Genomic DNA, 20,265 nt, shown 5'->3' with positions numbered 1-20,265 from the left:
TGTATTGTATACACAGGAAGGAGGAAGTGATGTCATTCTCCTCGGGGTGGTCTTTTTGACCGGACTACGAGGAGAAGACACAAAGTAAGTGTGCACCAACACTACACTGACATGTAGGCACACAAACCCCCCCGATCGCCCCCCGCCCCCCCTCCCCCCCATCACAGTGTCAATGATTGCAGTCATACTGATCACTGCATTCAATGTCAGTTGTAAAAGTAAAAACTGTCAGGGCAGTTAGTGTTAGGTCCAGGGTAGCCCCCTATCACCCCCCAATAAAGATTTAACCCCCTGATTACCCCTAGAGTTAACCCTTTCACCCCCTTTTGCCAGTGTCACTAAGCGATCATTTTTCTGATCGCTGCATTAGTGTCGCTAAGTAGCTAGTTATTTTTTTAGGTTCACCGCCAGGTTTTTATAGCGCTAGGTACCCCGATATACTACTCAATAATGGTTTTAACCCCCTGATTGCCCCTAGTTAACCCTTTCACCCCCTTTTGCCAGTGTCACTAAGCGATCGTTTTTCTGATCGCTGCATTAGTGTCACTAGTGCCGCTAGGTAGCTAGTTATTTTTTTAGGTTCACTGCCAGGTTTTTATAGCGCTAGGTACCCCGATATACTACCCAATAATGGTTTTAACCCCCTGATTGCCCCTAGTTAACCCTTTCACAAGCGATCACAGTATAAGTGTCACTGGTGACGCTGGTTAGCCAGTTAGTTATTTAGGTTCCCCGTCAGGTTTTTATATAGCGCCAGGGACCCCCATATACTACCTAATAAAAATGTGAACCCCCTGATTGCCCCTAGTTAACCCTTTCACCAGTGATCACCGTATAAGTGTTACGGGTGACTCTGGTTAGTTTGCTTTTTATAGCATCAGGGCACCCACCATTTATTACCCAATAAAGGTTTAACCCCCTGATCACCCGGCGGGTGATATCAGTTAGGTTTTAGGGTCAGGGTCTGCGCGCCCCAGGCAGCGCTAGGTTAGTGTCAGTACCGCTAACACCCACACGCAAAGCATAAACCTCCCGTAGTGGTATAGAATCTGAACAGATCAATATCTGATCTGATCAGATCTATACTAGCATCCCCAGCAGTTTAGGGTTCCAAAAAAACGCATTGTTAGCGGGATCAGCCCAGATACCTGCTGGCACCTGCGTTTTGCCCCTCTGCCCAGCCCACCCAAGTGCAGTATCGATCGATCACTGTCACTTACAAAACACTAAACACATAACTGCAGCGATCGCAGAGTCAGGCCTGATCCCTGCGATCGCTAACAGTTTTTTTTGGTAGCATTTTATATTTAAATCCGGAAGGCAGTGCTTGGTTTTCGGGGTCCCGTACATAGCTAGGCTCCCAAAAAGTCCCCCACATGTGGTATCCCCATACTCGGGAGAAGCAGCAGAAATTATTTTGGGGTGTAATTTGACTTATGCCCATAGCATGTGTGAGCAATATATCATTTAGTGACAACTTTGTGCAAAAAAAAAAAATGGTAAAATTCCTGCAACTTGTGGCAAAATATAAAATATTTCATGGACTCAACATGCCCCTCAGTAAATAGCTTGGGGTGTCTACTTTCCAAAATGGGGTCATTTGGGGGGGGGGGGGTTGTGCTTTTTTGGCATTTTATGGCCTTCAAAACTGTGATAGGTAGTGAGGAGTGAAATCAAAAATTTGCACCCTTAGAAACCCTGAAGGCAGTGATTGGTTTTCGGGGTGCCGTACGCAGCTAGATTTCCAAAAAGTCCCACATATGTGGTATCCTCGTACTCAAGAGAAGCAGCAGAATATATTTTGGGGTGCAATTCCACATATAACTATGGCATGTGTGAGCAATATATCATTTAGTGACAACTTTTTGTAAACTTTTTTTTTTTTGTGTCATTATTCAATCACTTGGGACAAAAAAAAAAATATTCAATGGGCTCAACATGCCTCTCCACAACTTCCTTGGGGTGTCTTCTTTCCAAAATGGGGTCATTTGGGGGGGTTTTGTGTTATTTTGGCATTTTATGGCCTTCGAAACTGTGATAGGTAGTGAGGAGTGAAATCAAAAATTTGCACCCTTAGAAATCCTGAAGGCAGTGATTGGTTTTCGGGGTGCCGTACGCAGCTAGACTCCCAAAAAGTCCCACATATGTGGTATCCCCGTACTCAGGAGAAGCTGCAGAATATATTTTAGGGTGCAATTCCACATATAACTATGGCATGTGTGAGCAATATATCATTTAAAGACAACTTTATGTAAACTTTTATTTTTATTTTTGTGTCATTATTCAATCACTTGGGACAAAAAAATAAAAAATATTCAATGGGCTCAATATGCCTCTCCACAACTTCCTTGGGGTGTCTACTTTCCAAAATGGGGTCATTTGGGGGGGTTTGTACTGCCCTGCCATTTTAGCACCTCAAGAAATGAGATAGGCAGTCGTAAATTAAAAGCTGTGTAAATTCCAGAAAATTTACTCTAGTTTGTAGACGCTATAACTTTTGCGCAAACCAATATACGCTTATTGACATTTTTTTTTACTAAAGACATGTGGCTGAATACATTTTACCCTAAATGTATGACTAAAATTGAGTTTATTCGATTTTTCTTATAACAAAAAGTAGAAAATATCATTTTTTCTCAAAATTTTCGGTCTTTTTCCATTTATATCGCAAAAAATAAAAATCGCAGAGGCAATCAAATACCATCAAAAGAAAGCTCTATATGTGGGAAGAAAAGGACGCAAATTTCGTTTGGGTGCAATATTGCATGACCGTGCAATTACCAGTTAAAGCAGCGCAGTGCGAAATTGTAAAAAGACCTCTGGTCCTTAAGGTGTTTATTGGTCCGGGGCTGAAGTGGTTAAGCAGAAAATAAACTCGCCACTTCCTATGGGCAAGTCCTGGCTGGTATAAACCCCCTCTCTACTATAGGCAAACCAGTTAGTAACAAGCAAGACCCACAAAAAAAACAAGATGGGTGGGTGCTGTGTACGTCAATGGAGTCAGAGAAAGGGATTTTATTCTCTTTTGTTTATTAACCACTTGCCGACTGCCGCATGCCAATATACGGCTATTTGGCACAATGGCAGCGGGAGCAGTGATCTCTGTCTTATTGTAGTCAGCCCATTCGCCCACAGTTAGAATCACTCCCTAGGATACAGTTAACCCCTTGATTGCCCCCTAGTGTTTAACCCCTTCCCTGCCAGTGTCATTTACACATGAATCACTACATTTATATAGCAGTGATTGCTGTATAAATGACAATGGTCCCAAATATGTGTCAAAAATGTCCGATGTGTCCGCCATAATGTCGCAGTCACAATATAAAAAAAAATAAAAAAATAAAAAAATAAAATCGCTGATCACCACCATTACTAGTAAAAAAAAAAATTAATAAAAAAAAATTTAAATGCCATAAAACTATCCCCTATTTTGTAAACGCTATAACTTTAGCGCAAACCAATCAATAATCGCTTATTGCGATTTTTTTTACCAAAAATATGTAGAAAAATACATATCGGCCTAAACTGAGGGAAATTTTTTTTATTTTTTTTATATATTTTTGGGGGATATTTATTATAACAAAAAGTAAAAAATAATGAGTTTTTTTTCTAATTTGTCGCTCTGCATTTTTATAGCACTGATCACTGTATAAAATGATAATGGTCCCAAAATGGTGTCAAAAGTGTCCAATGTGTCTGCCGCAATGTCGCAGTCATGATAAAAATTCCAGATCGTTGCCATTACTAATTAAAAAAAATTTAATAATAAAAATGCCATAAATCTATCACACTATAAAATTTTGCGCAAACCGATCAATATATGCTTATTGCGTTTTGTTTTTTTACCAAAAATATGTAGAAGACTGCATATCGGTCTAAACTGAGGAAAACATTTGTTTTTTTATATATTTTTGGGTATTTCTTATATCAAAAAGTAAAAAAAAAAAATAAAAGTTATTTTTTTTTTCAAAATTGTCACTCTTTTTTTGTTTAAAAAATAAAAACCACAGAGGTGATCAAATACCACCAAAATGAAGCTCTATTTGTGGGGGGAAAAAGGACGTAAATTTTGTATTGGTGAAACGTTGCATGGCTATGCAATTGTCAGTTACAGTGACGCAGTGCCGAATCACAAAAAGTGCTCTGGTCAGGAAGGGGGTAAAACCTTCCGGGGCTGAAGTGGTTACAGGACACAGCCACTTCATATACTCAATGAACCATAGGAACATCCCATATCATTGCCAACAAACACAGAAGGGTGGGAAACAGGATTCAAAACAACCAACATGCTCCCAAACTGGTAAACAGGAAACATCACCCCAAAAAGGGACAGACTGCAAGAGGGACAGAAAAATTCAAACAACCTCTTGCAAAACTTTTCGGCCAAAGGAAGCATGTGAAGATGCACAAAACAACCACATCATAAAACTTGGTAAAGGTATATGCAGACAACCAGGTAGCTGCCTAACAAACTTGAGACCCTGATGCCTGATGTTGTAGGGCCCAGGAGGCACTAATCGCCCTGGCAGAATGTGCCATAAACGAGAAGGGAGGCATTTTACGCTCAAAGTTGTAAACCTAAACCACCAACTGCCTGCCCCACCTAGAGAGGGTAACAGAGGAGACCGCCAGGCCCTTTTTCCAGCCCGTTCGTGACCACAGAGAGAATCCAATCTCCAAAGTAAGCTGTAGCAGCCAGACATAGCAGGATTGCCCAGTGCACAGCCAAGGAAAACAAAGCAATCTCCTTAGGATGCGAAGGTCGAAGAAAAACAGACACCACCTTCCAAGGGAAGGAAAGACATGGATGGAGACCCACCTTATCCTTGTGTAAAACCAAATAAAGAGACCTACACGGCAAGGACACTAGCACTGACACTCTGCATATAGAAGTGATAGTCACCAAAAAGAACAAAAACGAGGTAAGATAATGTTCTCATATGGGGACTTCTGAATAACCATAAGGCCCAAGTTCAAGTCCCATTGATCATATCATACAGGCAGGGTAAGGAAACCAAATATATAGTGGGATAAGCTGGATAATGCGTTCAAAGGGGAACAGCTGCAGCCTCAGCAACCCCTGAAGTATCCTCAAAGTAAGCTCAAAAAGGTTTCACTCACAAAAATAATGAGTGCATCCACCCAGCTCCCCTTTTATTTTTTTTCGTGCAGCAATGACAGCATCCTCCTTAATAGAGCAAAAGAGGCTGCTGATATCACTGGGAAACCCTTATGCCGTGTACACGTGATCAGACTATCCGGCGGACAATCCGCCAGACTTTCCAGCGGAGGTCCGACTGACTTTCCAAATGAGCGGACTTGCCCACACACAAACTGACTTTTCCGGCGGACAATCCGCCGGACTTTTGGCAGAGGAGTTTCCAAATGAACGGACTTGCCCACATACGGAGTAAAGTCAGTTCATTTTGAACGTGACTTCAGGTACGACGGCACTAGAGAAGGAAGTCAATGTCGCCGCCACCTCCATCGGTGAGATTGACACCTTGCTAGCCCTGTTGCCTGGTATGGATTTTAAGGGGAACCTCTACGCCGAAAAAAAACAGCATGGGGGTCCCCCCAAAGTCCATACCAGACCCTTATCCGAGCATGCAGCCTGGCCAGTCAGGAAAGGGGGTGGGGGACGAGCGAGCCCCTCCTGAACCCCCTCCGTGCCCTCAACATGGGGGGTGGGTGCTTTGGGGAAGGGGGGCGCTGCAGGGGGTGCCTCTTCCCGACAACCCTGGTCAATAAAAAAACACACTACACAGCTGGAAGAAGATAGCGGAGGAGCCCGGCAGAAGAACCGAAGAGCAGTGTGTGGGCAAGTCTGTTTCATCAAGACTTCTTTCAAAGTCTGCCGGACTTTTGGGAAGAAAAAGTCCGCCGGAGCCCACACATGGTAGTCCGATTGTGTGTACGTGGCATAAGTCAGACAACCAGCAGAAATCACTGGCAGGGTGCCTCCATAAGGAGCAGGCAGATCCTACCCATCACCAAACGGGCGGCCAACCTCAAAGTCACCAGATCAGACTTTAGCACAGGAGCAGCAGGCAATCGTCGGGCATGACGCCATCAACCAGTGCTTGCCCACCCCACAGTTTACAGCTGAAGAGGACAGCGGGCACAGTAGAGCTGTCCCTTAGTTCTGTACAGGGAGCATTAGAAATCAATTTGCAGAGGTTACCGAGTTCTGCAGGGCAAACACCCTAGAACCAAAATGGCAGCGTCACAGCCCAACACTTGTGCACCATAGTCCTGCCCACGTGGCAGGGACAGCATGTGAGGGTAGATGTCCCAAAGGCAAGATGGCGGGCCCACAATATTCAACTGCCACCATAGCTCCGCTCATCCCAATGGAGGCACCGGGCCATCAAGCAGTGATCACAAGAGAAAGCATGTGCCCCAAGGGCCTGCCCCATAGGCTGCTCCGTAACAATCTACCACAACCCCTCCCACCAGGGCACCCAGTCCCCAGGCAGAAGAGGCGGTGAGCCCAAACAATGCCTTTAAAGCAAAATGGCGGGCACTGCCACTTGCTCCACTAGGCCACAAAGCTGTAGCCTAAATCACTAGCTAGCCCAATCACATTGTGCGCAGACTCACGGGGTATCTTTGATACCCTTTAGGGTACCCAGGGTGCCTACTCCTGAAACACTAGGGAGACATAACTGGTTTGACTATAGCAAAGAGCCTAGAGGCGATTCAGTTCGCATTGTGCGCTATACAAGTAATTCATTCATTCATTCATTCATTCAAAGAGAGCCAGGACTGCTTATAGCTGGTGCTGAGTTTCTTTTTTTGCCTAGTGTCCAACTCATATGGGTGGTGCTATAAATCCTAGGGTCAAGAATATGAAGAGGCTGTATTCATCAATGAACGGAAGAGAAAACCAATTGCCTCAAACAAGATCCTGCCTCGCAGAAAGGTAAATTTAGATCGTCAAACAAAATGTACACATTTTGGTCAATGATCAAATAGACATTGTTGCCTTCCATTTGTATAAAACAGTAACTAGTATCAAGGCTGGATTTTTTTGCAGTGAGGCACATTTTGTGAAACCAATATGTACTTTTTCAGGAGGTATATAGAAGGAGGCAATGTTATTATGTATCCATACTATTGGTTTACATATCAAAAAAACAGAAAATTGTCATTTTCCTTTTCTGACACATCCCATGGCAGCACACACATTGGGTTGTGACTCCGCCTCCACAACCTGATAGGACTGGTTAGCTATAAGATTTGAAGAGGAGTCCACCGTTGCATTCTCAGTAACTATCACCTTAGAGCGGCAGGCTTCTGTGTGCTGCCATGGGATGCGTCAGGAAAGGAAAATTACGGAAAGGTGAGTATACAATTTTCCGTTTTTCCTGACGCATCATGGCAGCACACACATTGGGAAATAACTCGCTACATGGGTGGGTGCTTTTTAGAAGGTTTTATTTACTCAGGTACAAGGTATGGATGAATTTGTTTGAATGATTGATCTCCTGAACTCAACCATAGTTAATTGAGCCGGGTCCATTCTGTAGTGTGACATGAATGTGGTTTTTGAAGTCCAAGTTGCTGCCTTGCATATAGTCTCTGGGGATACTCTACAGTACGCTGCCCAAGAAGCCGCTACCGTCCTCGTTGCGTGCACTTTCAGACTTTCTGGTATTGGAAGATGCTGGATTAAATATGCTTTCTTGATAGCCTTAATCAACCAGGAAGCTATTATTCTTGAGGAGGCCGCCTGGCCCTTCTTGGCGCAATGTGTGATGACCAGAAGGTTTTCCGTCTTTCTAAATGGACTGGTAACTTTCAGGTAGGTGGAGATGATGGACTTCACGTCCAGAGGATGAGGATTCCCGTCTGTATTGAGAAAGACAGGGAGATTAATCTCCGGATTGAAGTGGAAGCTAGATGCTACCTTGGGTACAAACTGGTCCGAGGGTCTGATGATGACTCTGTCTGGGTAAAAAACTAGGTGTGGTTCTTTAATTAGTAGAGCTTGCAGTTTGGAAACTCTCTTGGCCGACGTGATTGCAATTAGAAATGATAGCTTGAGTGTCAAGTCCCATAAGGATATTGATCCTAGTGGAGAAAAGGGTTCTTTTGCTAAAGCTTCCAAAACAATTGACAGATTGACCAATTTTTCCCTGGGAGGCCTTATTTTCAGGCACGCTTTCTGGAACTGTACGATGAGGGGGTTCGATGCCCATTTGACTCCTGTCATTGCAGATAGGGCAGAGACATGGACTTTTAGGGTGCTTGAACTTAACCCCTTTTCTAGACCTAGTTGAAGAAACTCTAGCACTTGAGAGACTGATGGAAAGAGGGGATCCCAGGACTGCTGTTGAGCTAGTATGGAGAATTTTTCCCAAACCTTATTATATATGTTGTTTGTTGATTTTTTCCTTGCTTGCTGCAGTGTAGATACTACTCTTAGCGAACATCCCTGATCTAACAACCTCTCCCTTTCAATTTCCAAGCCGTCAGATGTAACCGCTCTGGTGACGGGTGTAGGAATTGTCCTTGCGAGAGCAAGTCCAGAGACGGTGGGAGTGGAAGCGGCTGCTCTGTGTTTAGTTGTGTTTAGTTGCAGGATGGTCGCAAACCATGGCCTCCTGGGCCAAAAGGGTAATACCACCACCACTGTGGATGATGAACTCCTCAGTCTGGCCAGAAACACCTTGCTATCAGGGGCACCGGAGGGAATATGTACCCTAGACGAAATCTCTAAGGGTGGTGAAGACAGTCGATTACCATCGCTGTTGGATAGGCGGTCCTTGCTAGGAAGCGGGTACATTTGCAGTTCGCTGGTATTGCCGCTAAATCTATATCTGGCGCTCCCCACCTGCGTGTGAGAAGAGCAAAGGCCTGGTGACTGAGACACCATTCGTTGTTCGATATAAATACTCGACTCAGATTGTTTGCAAGCTGGTTATGTATCGCTGGTATGTATACTGCCTTTAAATCCGTCGTCAAGTGGACCTGTGCCCACTCGATTATGGGTCGAACTTCTTGCATTAGAATTTTGCTTCTGGTGCCCCCTTGCCTTTGGACATAGTTTACAGCCACCGTATTGTCCATGCGCAGGACACATTTTTTCCTGAGAGAAGGGAACCAAAGGTTAGGAGTGCTTGCCATGCGGCCCTGAGCTCCAGGACGTTTGAGACTACTACTTGTGGGCAGAAGGACCAACGGCCCTGTGCTCCCTGGTCTAGATGGTGTGCTCCCCACCCATGACGACTGGCGTCTGACGTTACTATTACTGGTAGTGGATGTACAATAGGACGATGGCGTGCTAAGTTGCTGATTTGAGTCCACCATCGTACAGATTTATTCACTGACCTGGTGTTGTGTCATTGAAGACCCGTTCCACTGTGTTAGGAATGAATTCTGGAGTACCCTCAAATTCCACTGGGACCACTGAACCATTAGAAAGGTTGAGGACATTGAGCCCAAGATACTCAGGCATGTTCTTGTGGACAGGTGGTCTGCCGACAGGAGCCTTTTTATTTTGCGGACGAGTGGATATCGTTTCTCTTGGGGGAGACAGACTGTGTTGGTATTGGTGTCTAATTCGGCTCCTAAAAAGACCATTTTCTGTACTGGGACCAGGCTGCTCTTCCTCCAATTTATTATCCACCCGAACTGCCGAAGTGTGGAATTTAGTACTTATCGATGTCGTAAAAGTGTTTCCTGACTGTCGGCTAGAAGAAGAATATCGTCTCTAAGGAGTGCTATAACTGGAAGTAAAACTTTTGTGAAGGTCTTGGGTGCCGTTGATATCACAAACGGGAGACTTTTGAATTGAAAATGTTGTTGACCTATCGCAAAGCGTAGGTACTTTTCAAAGGCTTTATGCACGGGAATGTGTAAGTAAACATCGGACAAATCGACCGAGAGCATCCAAACTTTCTCTTCTACTGTTAGTAATATTGATTGGAGACTCTCCATCTTGAAGGATTCGACTAGAATCATTTGGTTGAGGTTTTTTAAATCTAACACCGGCCTCAGGTCTCCTGTCTTCTTTGTAACTAAGAAGAGAGGAGAGTAAAAACCCTCTCCTCTCTGCTCCAGTGGGACCTCTATGATTGCTTGCTTCTGAAGTAATTCCATGATGTATTTGACTAGCAGCTTCCGTTTCAGACGTGAAGATGGTAGTCTGGTGGGTTTGTAGTGTTTTTTTTTTGGTGGTTTTTGTTTGAACCTCCATCTGTGACCTTCTTGAATAGTGGATATTGTCCAGGGATCTTTTATTCGGTCTATCCATACTTGGGCAAATAGCCTCAGCCTCACTCCTACTATTGCGGGCTGGGCATGCGTGGCATCAAAAAGATTTCTGTTGGTCTCCTGGAATGGCTGTCTGACTTTTGAACGCTCACGAAATAGGGCTGTGTGTTTCGCCAATTTTGTTTGAATTCCTTCCCGGGTCTATAAGATCTTGCGTCCCGATACCTCTCGGGCAAATGACGTCTGAAAGGTGTATTTTTTTGCGGTTTAGATCTTCTGTCCGACGGTATTAGACCTGATTTCCCCCCCCCCCCCGTGACTTTTGATATTGTGGAATCTAACTGGACTAAAAAGATTAGTACCATCATAAGGGATCTTGCACCAACTGGATTTAGAAGTTGCGCCAGCGACCCAAGGTTTCAGCCAGAGCGTTCTCCTGGTGGTTACTGAAGCCAACATCCCTCTTGCTGAAGACCTTATGATGTCCACAGCCGCTTCTGCTATGAAATCTCCCGCTAGGCTGAGTTCTTGCAGAGCCGAGATAATTTTCTCTTGGTCCGCTGCTTCTAGTATTAACTTTTCCACATTGGATGTCCAGCAGGTGATGGCTCTAATGACTGTTGCTAGAGTGATCACTGGCCTGCAAGCCCCACCCGCTGCTGAATAGGCTTTTTTAAGATCGAGATCGATCTTACGGTCCACCACATCCTTAAATGTTACGGCGTCTTCTATTGGTAAGGTTACATGTCACGCTAGTCGCATCAGTGAGGAGTCTACCACAGGAGCAGAGATAAGAGGGTTTACTGTTGGCTCTTTTAGGGGATAAAGTTTGGCTAATCTATTATTTAGTCCAGATTTTTTCTCTGACCTTTGCCACTCATCTTTTATAAGCTCTTTGAGTTCTTCGATAAAAAGGAAAAACTTCCGGGTCTTTTTTTAGGTTAGGGAAATATTTCCGTAATTTAAGTGGGGTGTCCTTCTCCTCCTCTCAACCGATCACCTCCTTAACTGATTTAGCAAAGGGGTTTATCAATGCAAAATCGAATACTGTAGGGGCCAGGGGCTCATTTTCCTCTGGGGAGTCATCTGGATCTTGAGGGGTGTGTGAAGTTGAGGCTGAATTCGATGATCTAATTGGTTCATATGCCGCCACCTGCAAAATTGACTCTTTAACTGATTCTCTTATTATGTTGGCTGCTTCACTTGCATCAGATTCCTTGTCTCGAGTTGCTTCCTCCAGACAGAATTGGCATACAAGTTTATTCTCCGCAAAGCCATCAGGTATTAACCGCAGGTCGGGTATGGTGCTCCTCTCGATGCTGGCGAGAGGACGATGACTCTCTGTGGTGGCGGGAAGATCTTGACCGACTACGGTGAGAGAGTGGGAGTGTCTCGAGGGGAATGTTCCTTTTGCTTAGAATGGGATGACCCCGATGACCTGCCAGAACTACCAAAATGAGAGGCATTAATGGCAGTGCTCTCTTTTCTCCTCTTCACTACTTACCAATCCATACGCCCCTTACCTTGTAGTTCTTGGATGGTCTACTGTGGCAGCGGTCTCTATAGGGCAGAATAGAGTATACCTATGACCAGAGAGTATGAGCAGCAGGTACTGGCATAGACTAAATAGAAAAACTGACTTACCAGAGGCTAGGGCGGAATTGTCTTACAAGGCAGCAGGCTGTGTGAACAAACCAAGATGAAGAGTGGTGTAGAAATCACAACCAGCAGCAGAAGTGGAAAACAGCAGTTTTTAAATAGACCGCCGTCGCTGAGGGGATGACGTCACCGCCGCGTATGCGCTCTGGCCGCCTGCGCCGCCCTACACCATCTTGGATACTGGCAAATGGAGAGGGTAGAGCCAGTGTCACTTCGTGAGCACCGAGCGTCCTAACACGGCCGCCATGATGGAGAGGGCATCCTGCCGTAGGACTACAGGTCTCAGCATGCTCGGAGGAAGCAAAGGCAAGAAAAAGAAAAACGGAATGGGAGAAAAAGGGAAAGTAGAAAGAAAAGAGGTATGCTAATAACCTAGGAAAAGAGGAGAATCATTGTATTAGACAAAGAGAGGTGAAAAAGAGAACGTAAATAGGATGGTGACCGCTGCAAAGTATAAAAAACCTTTTTAAGGCTTGTATCAGGTGTAGAAATTTCCTTGCGCCTGAGACCATCAGAGTGGGGCCCTCTGCATTATAGCTCATTTAGGGACTGTGCTATCAGGGGCTTCCAGGTAGGAGAGGCTGAACCTAGCTGGGATGATGCGGTAAGGAGTTCCATCTGCTAACCGATCGAATTAACGATAACCCATTCAGGTGAGGAAAAAAAGGAGAATGCAACGGTGGACTCCTATTCAAATCTTATAGTGAACCAGTCCTATCAGGTTGTGGAGGCGGAGTCACAACCCAATGTGTGTGCTGCCATGATGCGTCAGGAAACATTGATTTCAGAGGCCAACCTCTTGGTAGTATATGAAAACACTATGTCATCTGTAGTCCCTAAATAAATTAGCAAGGACCCCTGTAGTCCTTTTTACTGTGCCAATACCACAAAAAGCCTGGTGAGGCGTGTCAATGTGATATTGTAACCAAGCTTTTTTTGTGGAATGAGGGGCAGTAAAGGCTTCTTTCTGGAAACTCGACCATGCAGCTAATTTTCGTTCAAGTATTATATTATGCCTCTTTTAAACAACCACGCGGTCTTTTTCCAGAGCAGCCTGTATTTTTCCTGTTACCTGTGTATTTTTCTTTGTATCATGAATAATTCTTTTGGCAGTTGTGGCTGCAATCTTTCTTGGTCTACCTCACCTTCGCTTGGTATCAAGAGATCGTCAAAATTTTCTACTTCTTAATAAGTAATTAAACAGTAATGACTGGAGAATTCAAGGCTTTGGATATATTTTTATATTCTTTTCCATCTTAATAAAGTTCCATTACCTTGTTATGCAGGTCTTTTGACAGTTCTTTTCCGCTTCCCATGGCTCAGCGCATCCACGTGAGAGCTAACAAACTCATTGACTATTTATACACAGACACTAATCGCAATTTAAAAAGCCACAGATGTCATAAATTAACCGTTAATTGCCATTTTGACCTGTGTGTTTGTGTATACAAACATTCCAGGGTATGTAAACATTTGATCAAAGACATTTTGGTGCTGTTTTATGATTTAAAAAGGAGCCAAGCAAATATGTGATAATACATGACTTCATATGACCACTATCCTTAACTAAAAAACATTTTTTTGGCATGATCAGTCATATTTTTAATATCAATGCCAACATTTCATAATTTCTGTCAGGGTATGTAAACCTTTGGGCACAACTGTAAATGCACATATACAGACGTACATATACAGTTGTGCTCATAAGTTAACATACCCTGGCAGAATTTATGATTTCTTGGCCATTTTTTAGAGAATATAAATGATAAAGCAAAAACTGAAGCCATTTATTATCAATCAACTGTGTTTATTCTTTTTAAATCTTAATGGCAACAGGAACTACCCAAATGACCCTGATCAAAAGTTTACATACCCTGGTGATTTTGGCCTGATAACATGCACACAAGTTGACAGGTAACCATCCTCACCTGTGATTTGTTTGCTTGTAATTAGTGTGTATAAAAGGTCATTGAGTTTCTGGACTCCTGACAGACCCTTGCATCTTTCATCCAGTGCTGCACTGACGTTTCTGGATTCTGAGTCATGGGGAAAGCAAAAAAATTGTCAAAGGATCTGCGGGAAAAGGTAGGCAAGGAATATAAAAAAGAAAAACAGGAAAGGGCTATAAAAAGATATCCAAGGAATTGAGAATGCCAATCAGCAGTGTTCAAACTCTAATCAAGAAGTGGAAAATGAGGGGTTCTGTTGAAACCAAACCATGGTCAGGTAGACCAACTAAACTTTTAGCCACAACTGCCAGGAAAATTGTTCTGGATGCAAAGAAAAACCCACAAATAACTTCAGGTGAAATACAGGACTCTCTGAAATCATGTGGTGTGGCTGTTTCAAGATGTACAATAAGGAGGCACTGTCGCCAGAAAAAAAGCCATTACTACGCAAATGCCACAAAGTATCCCACTTACAATACGCCAAACAACACAGAGACAAGCCTCAAACCTTCTAGCATAAAGTCATTTGGAGTGATGAGACCAAAATTTAGCTTTTTGGCCACAACCATATTTGGAGAGCAGTCAAGAAGGCCCATGATGAAAGGTACACTCCTACTGTGAAACATGGAGGTGGATAGCTTATGTTTTGGGGATATGGTAGCTACAATGGCATAGGAAATTTGGTCAAAAATGAATGCAGTAGGCTATCAAAAAATACTGGAGGAACATTTGCATTCATCAGCCTGGAAGCTGCTCATGGGACGTACTTGGACATTCCAACATTTCAATGATCCAAAACACAAGGCCAAGTTGACCTGTCATTGGCTACAGCAGAATAAAGTGAAGGTTCTGGAGTGGCCATCTCAGTCTCCTGACCTTAATATCTTTGAGCCACTCTGGGGAGATCACAAATGTGCAGTTCATGCAAGACAGCCCAAGAATTTACAGGACCTTTAGGCTTTTTGCCAAGAGGAATGGGCAGTTTTACCATCTCAGAAGATTAAGAGCCTCATCCACAAATACCACGAAAGACTTAAAGCTGTCATTGACGTTAAAGGGGGCAATACACGGTATTAAAAACTGGCATATGTAAACTTTTGATCAGGGTCATTTGGGTAGTTTCTGTTGTCATTATGATTTAAAGTGGTTGTAAACCCTTACAACACACTTTGACCTACAGGTAAGCCTAGATTAAGGCTTATCTGTAGGTCCAAGAAATATCTCCTAAACCTACACGGTTTAGGAGATATTTGCCGAAAGACAGGAACCGCTGTCTACGGCACTGAGCGCGGCACCCATCAACGGCGATATGCCACGCGTGGCGGCTCCCGTGCGCATGCACGGGAGTGACGTCATTGCGGCTTTGCCGAATGACAGCGGCGGAGCAGCGAGACCCACCGAGAAGATGGATGCGCCGCACTACAGGGGACAGCGGTGACAGCGATGCATAGTAGTCCATTATGTTTTACCTTTGCAGGGAATGAAAGAGGAAGTAAACTCATCAGGGTTTACTTCCTCTTTAAAAAGAGTAAACACAGTTTATTGATAATAAATGGCTTCAGCCAAACACCAACCATGAGTGAAAGAAAAGTTTTTGTGTTAACATTCATATTCTCTGAAAAATGGCCAAGAAATCATAAATTCTGCCAGGGTATGTAAATTTTTGAGCACAACTGTATACAGAATACTGTGCAAATGTTTTAGGCAGGGGTGAAGACATGCTGTAAAGTGGGAATGCGGTCCAAAATGTATATTTTATTTGTTTATATTTATCAACTTACAAATGTAAAGTAGGCAAAACACAAGAAAAATTTCAACAAAATAATTTGGTGTGACTACCCTTTGGCTAAACCAGCATCAATTCTTTCAGGTACACACAGTGCTTGTGTGATACTTATCTATCATACCATACCATCAGGGAGGCACGTGATTGGCCCCAAGTTTATTCTGCAACAGGAAAAAAAAAAAAAACATACAGCCAACGTCATTAAGAACTATCTTCAGTGTAAAGAAGAACAAGAAGTCCTGGAAGTGATGGTTTGGCTCCTGCAGAGCCCTTATCTCAACATTGAGTCTATCTGGGATTACACGAAGAGACAGAAGGATTTACAGGAGCCTACATCTACCGAAGATCTATGGTTAGTTCAAGATGTTTGGAACAGCCTAACTTCAGAGTTCCCTCAAAAACTGGCAATATGTGTACATAGAATTGATGATGTTCTCTTTATTTTCCATTTTGCTAATTGATAAAAAATAAACTATTAACACTTCTATTTCTAAAAACATTTTTTGGTCCTGCAGCCTCCTGGGACATGTGCTAGATGGAGATTGTGAAACTAGAAGCAGATACCAATAAAAATAAATAATTATAACTATATATATATATATATATATATACATATACATACACACACACACACACACACAGTGCCTTGAAAAAGTATTTATACCCCTTTAAACGTCCACACGCATGTCATGTTACAACCACAACCAAAAATGTAAATATTTTATTGGGATTTTATGTGATAGACTCACACAAAGTGGCACATAATTGTGAAGTGGAAGAAAAGTGATAAACGGTTTTCAATTTTTTTTACAATAAAATATCTGAAAAGTGTGATGTGCATTTGTATTCAGCCCCCTTTACTCTGATACCTCTAACTAACATCTTGCCTTCAGAAGTCACCTAATTGGTAAATAGAGTCCACCTGTGTCTAATTTAATCTCAGTATAAATAGTTATGTGAAGCCCTCAGAGGTTTGTTAGAGAACCTTAGTGAACAAACCACATTATGAAGGCCAAGGAACACACCAGACGGGTCAGGTATAAAGTTGTGGTTTAAACCAGGGTTAGGTTATAAACAAATATCCCAAGCTTATATCTCACTGAGTATGGCACAACTGCAAACCTACCAAGACATGGCCATCCACCTAAACTGACAGGCAAGGACAGCATTAATCAAAGAAGCAGCCAAGAGGTGGGAGAATCTGTCCACAGGATAACTATTAGTCTTGCACTCCATAAATCTGGCCTTTATGGAAGTGTGGCAAGCAGAAAGCCATTGTTGAAAGAAAGCCATGAGAAGTCTCATTTGCAGTTTGTGAGAAGCCATGTGGGGGAAACAGCAAATGTGGAAGAAGGTGTTCTGGTCAGATAAGACAAAAAATTAAACTTTTTGGCCTAAAAGCAAAACACTATGTGTGGCAGAAAACGATCACTGCACATCGCCCTGAAGAAAACATCTCCACCGTGAAACATGGTGGTGGCAGCATCATTTTGTGGGGATGCTTTACTTTAGCAGGGACAGGGAAGCTGGTCAGAGTTGATGGGAAGATGGATGGAGTCATATACAGGGCAATCCTAGAATAAAACCCGTTCGAGTCTGCAAAAGATTTGAGACTGGGGTGGAGTTTCCAGCAGGACGACGACTCTAAACATACAGCCAGAGCTACAATAGAATGGTTTAGATCAAAGAACATTCATGTGTTAGAATGGCCCACTCAAATTCCAGACCCAACTGAGAATCTGTGCCAAGACTTGAACATTGTGTATAGTGGTCCTCTACGCTACTACTAGTAAATTAAATAAATAAAAATAAAATGGAAATGCAGCAAAACCGTGTTCACAGTGTTTACAACTACACACATAAACAAAATTACAATTTACAGTGATCTTGTGCATATCCTACAGTCTTCCATATACAAAGTGAATCAATAGTGACAAATTAATGCAATAATGTGAAATAAAATGATATAATACATCCAATGTTCATGCAATCAATAGTGACAAAATTAATTAAATGTGTGCAGTGAAGTCCATAAATAAAAAAAGTCCAGTTGCTCAAAGTAGTGAAGATGGAGAACCAATAATGAATAACTTGGTAATTTCTCCAATAAGTGAAAACCACTGACACCACACCACTGTGCTCACAGAACTCTCACCCCATAGGCATATGTCATATGCCTTGGATCATGATCCAATAGAAAACCATAAATTCCGGTTCCAGGATCCAGGATCAACAGTGTGCCTTTTTATAGAAGAGAATTCCACCCCACATATACAATGTTCTGTTCCACACGTAAGGTAAATAAGCCTCCAATAGTGTATTAACATTAAAAAGGAATTTATTACACTTAAAAATGCCTGCTTACATGAATGAAGCAAAAATTGCACCAAAGAAAGGCAAACATTCGGCGTTCACGCCACCTCGCACGTCAATTCCAGTCCGCGGTATACTCCAACCCCTGAAGAAATCGGGTGATGTAACGTGTAGGGCGTGACCGGAGTATACCACAGACCCGAAGTGACGTGTGAGGTGCCGTGAACACCAAATGTTTGCCTTTCTTTTTTTTTTTCTTGTGCAATTTTTGCTTCATTCATGTAAGCAGGCATTTTTAAGTGTAATAAATTCCTTTTTAACCACTTGCTTACTGGGCACTTAAACCCCCCTCAGTCCCAGACCAATTTTCAGCTTTCAGCGCTGATGCACTTTGAGTGACAATTACGCGGTCATACAACACTGTACCCAAATGAAATTTTTATCATTTTTTTCCCACAAATAGAGCTTTCTTTTGGTGGTATTTAGTTACAGCTCGGAGTTTTATTTTTTGCTAAACAAACAAAAAAAGATGCAAAAAAAAAATAAAAAAAAATCATGTTTTAATAGTTTGTTATAAAATTTTGCAAACGGGTCATTTTTCTCCTTCATTGAAGTGCGCTGATTAGGCGGCACTGATAGGCTGCATTGGTGGGCACTGATGGGCTGCATTGGTGGGCACTGATGGGCTGCATTGGTGGGCACTGATAGGCTGCACTGGTGGGCACTGATAGGCATAGTTAAGGCGGCACTAATAGGCACAGATAAGGCGGCACCGATGGGCACAGATAAGGCGGCACTGATGGGCACAGATAAGATGGCACGGATGGGTGGCACAGATAAGTGGCACGGATGGGCACTGATAGGTACCACAGATAGATGGGACTGATGGGCACTGATAGGTGGCACTGATAGGTGGCTCTGATAGGTGGCACTGCTGGGCACTGATGGGCGGCACTGCTGGGCACTGATGGGCGGCACTGCTGGGCACTGATGGGCGGCACTGGGGTGCAGCACCTTTGAGGCAGATTTTGGGTGGCACTGTGGGCACTGCTGGGTGGCACTGTGGGCACTGCTGGGTGGCACTGTGGGCACTATGGGCACTGCTGGGTGGCACTGACAGGGGGGCACTTACTTTATTTCAGGATGGCACTGCGGGTGGCAGGTGGGCACTGGCAGGGGGCAGGTGTCCGCTTGAATTGCTGGCCGTGATCGGGACTGATGTCCCGAACACGGCCGCCGGCGATCGGCTTTTTTTTTTTCTCCTCGCGCTGTCAGCGCGAGGAGGAATACTAGCCGATTACCGGCTCCGTTTTATCACATGATCAGCTGTCATTGGCTGACAGCTGATCACGTGATAAGGGGTCGGGATCGACCCCTTACACGGATCGGTGATCAGGCGAGTCTCACGGACTCGCCGATCACAGAGCGCGCCGCGCGCGCCCCTCAGGGGGCGCGCAGGCCGCTCGTAACCGGGACTACGTCAATAGACGTAGTCCCGGCAATCTAGGTCCGCGCTAATGCCGTCATTAGGCAATAGCGCGGATCCCAAGTGGTTAATGGTAATACACTATTGGAGGCTTATTGCCTCCAATAGTGTATTACCATTAAAAAGTTCCGTGCCTTATGTATTACCTTACATGTGTTCCGTGCCTTATGTATTACCTTACATATACATTACCTCCAATGTTCCGTGCCTTATGTATTACCTTACATGAGGAATGGAACATCGTATATGTGGGGTGGAATCTCTATAAAAAGGCACATTGTTGAACCTTGATCCTGGAATGGGAATGTATTGTTTTCTATTGGATCATGATCCAAGGCATATGACTTATGCCTATGATGTGAGAGTTCGGTGAGCATAGTGGTGTGGTGTCAGCGATTTTCACTTATTGGAGAAATTGCCAAGTTATTCATTACTGGTTCTCCATCTTCACTACTTGCAATTGGACTATTTTTATTTATGGACTTCACTGCACATATTTAATTCATTTTGTCACTATTGATTGGATGAACATCGAATATATTATATCATTTTATTTCACATTATTGCATTAAATTTGCCACTATTGATGAGTCACAAGATCACTGTAAGTTGTAATTAGAACTTGAACATTGCTGTTCACAGACACTCTTCATGCAATCTGACAGAGCTTGGGCTATTTTGCAAAGAGTTGGCGAAAATGTCACTCTCTAAATGTGCAAAGCTGGTAGAGACATTCCCAAAAAGGCTTGCGTTGAAAGATAGTTCTACAAAGTATTGACTCAGGAGAGCTGAATACAAATGCACGCCACGCTTTTCACATATTTATATGTAAAAAATGTAAAAACCATTTA

The 20,265-nt window shown here is 43.4% G+C and overlaps 1 protein-coding gene across 1 annotated transcript in view; it reads right to left on the bottom strand.

The window, feature by feature from the left end:
• Positions 1–20,265, bottom strand: part of LOC143974212 (uncharacterized) — a 69,467-nt gene that overhangs the window by 23,262 nt on the left and 25,940 nt on the right. The window lies entirely within an intron of this gene.

Source organism: Lithobates pipiens, unplaced genomic scaffold, assembly GCF_037356315.1.
Source record: "Lithobates pipiens isolate NorthernLeopardFrog02 unplaced genomic scaffold, aLitPip1_a1.2 Scaffold_13, whole genome shotgun sequence".
In the NCBI taxonomy this organism is placed as follows: domain Eukaryota; kingdom Metazoa; phylum Chordata; class Amphibia; order Anura; family Ranidae; genus Lithobates; species Lithobates pipiens.
This window is presented reverse-complemented; position numbering and strand designations above follow the sequence as displayed.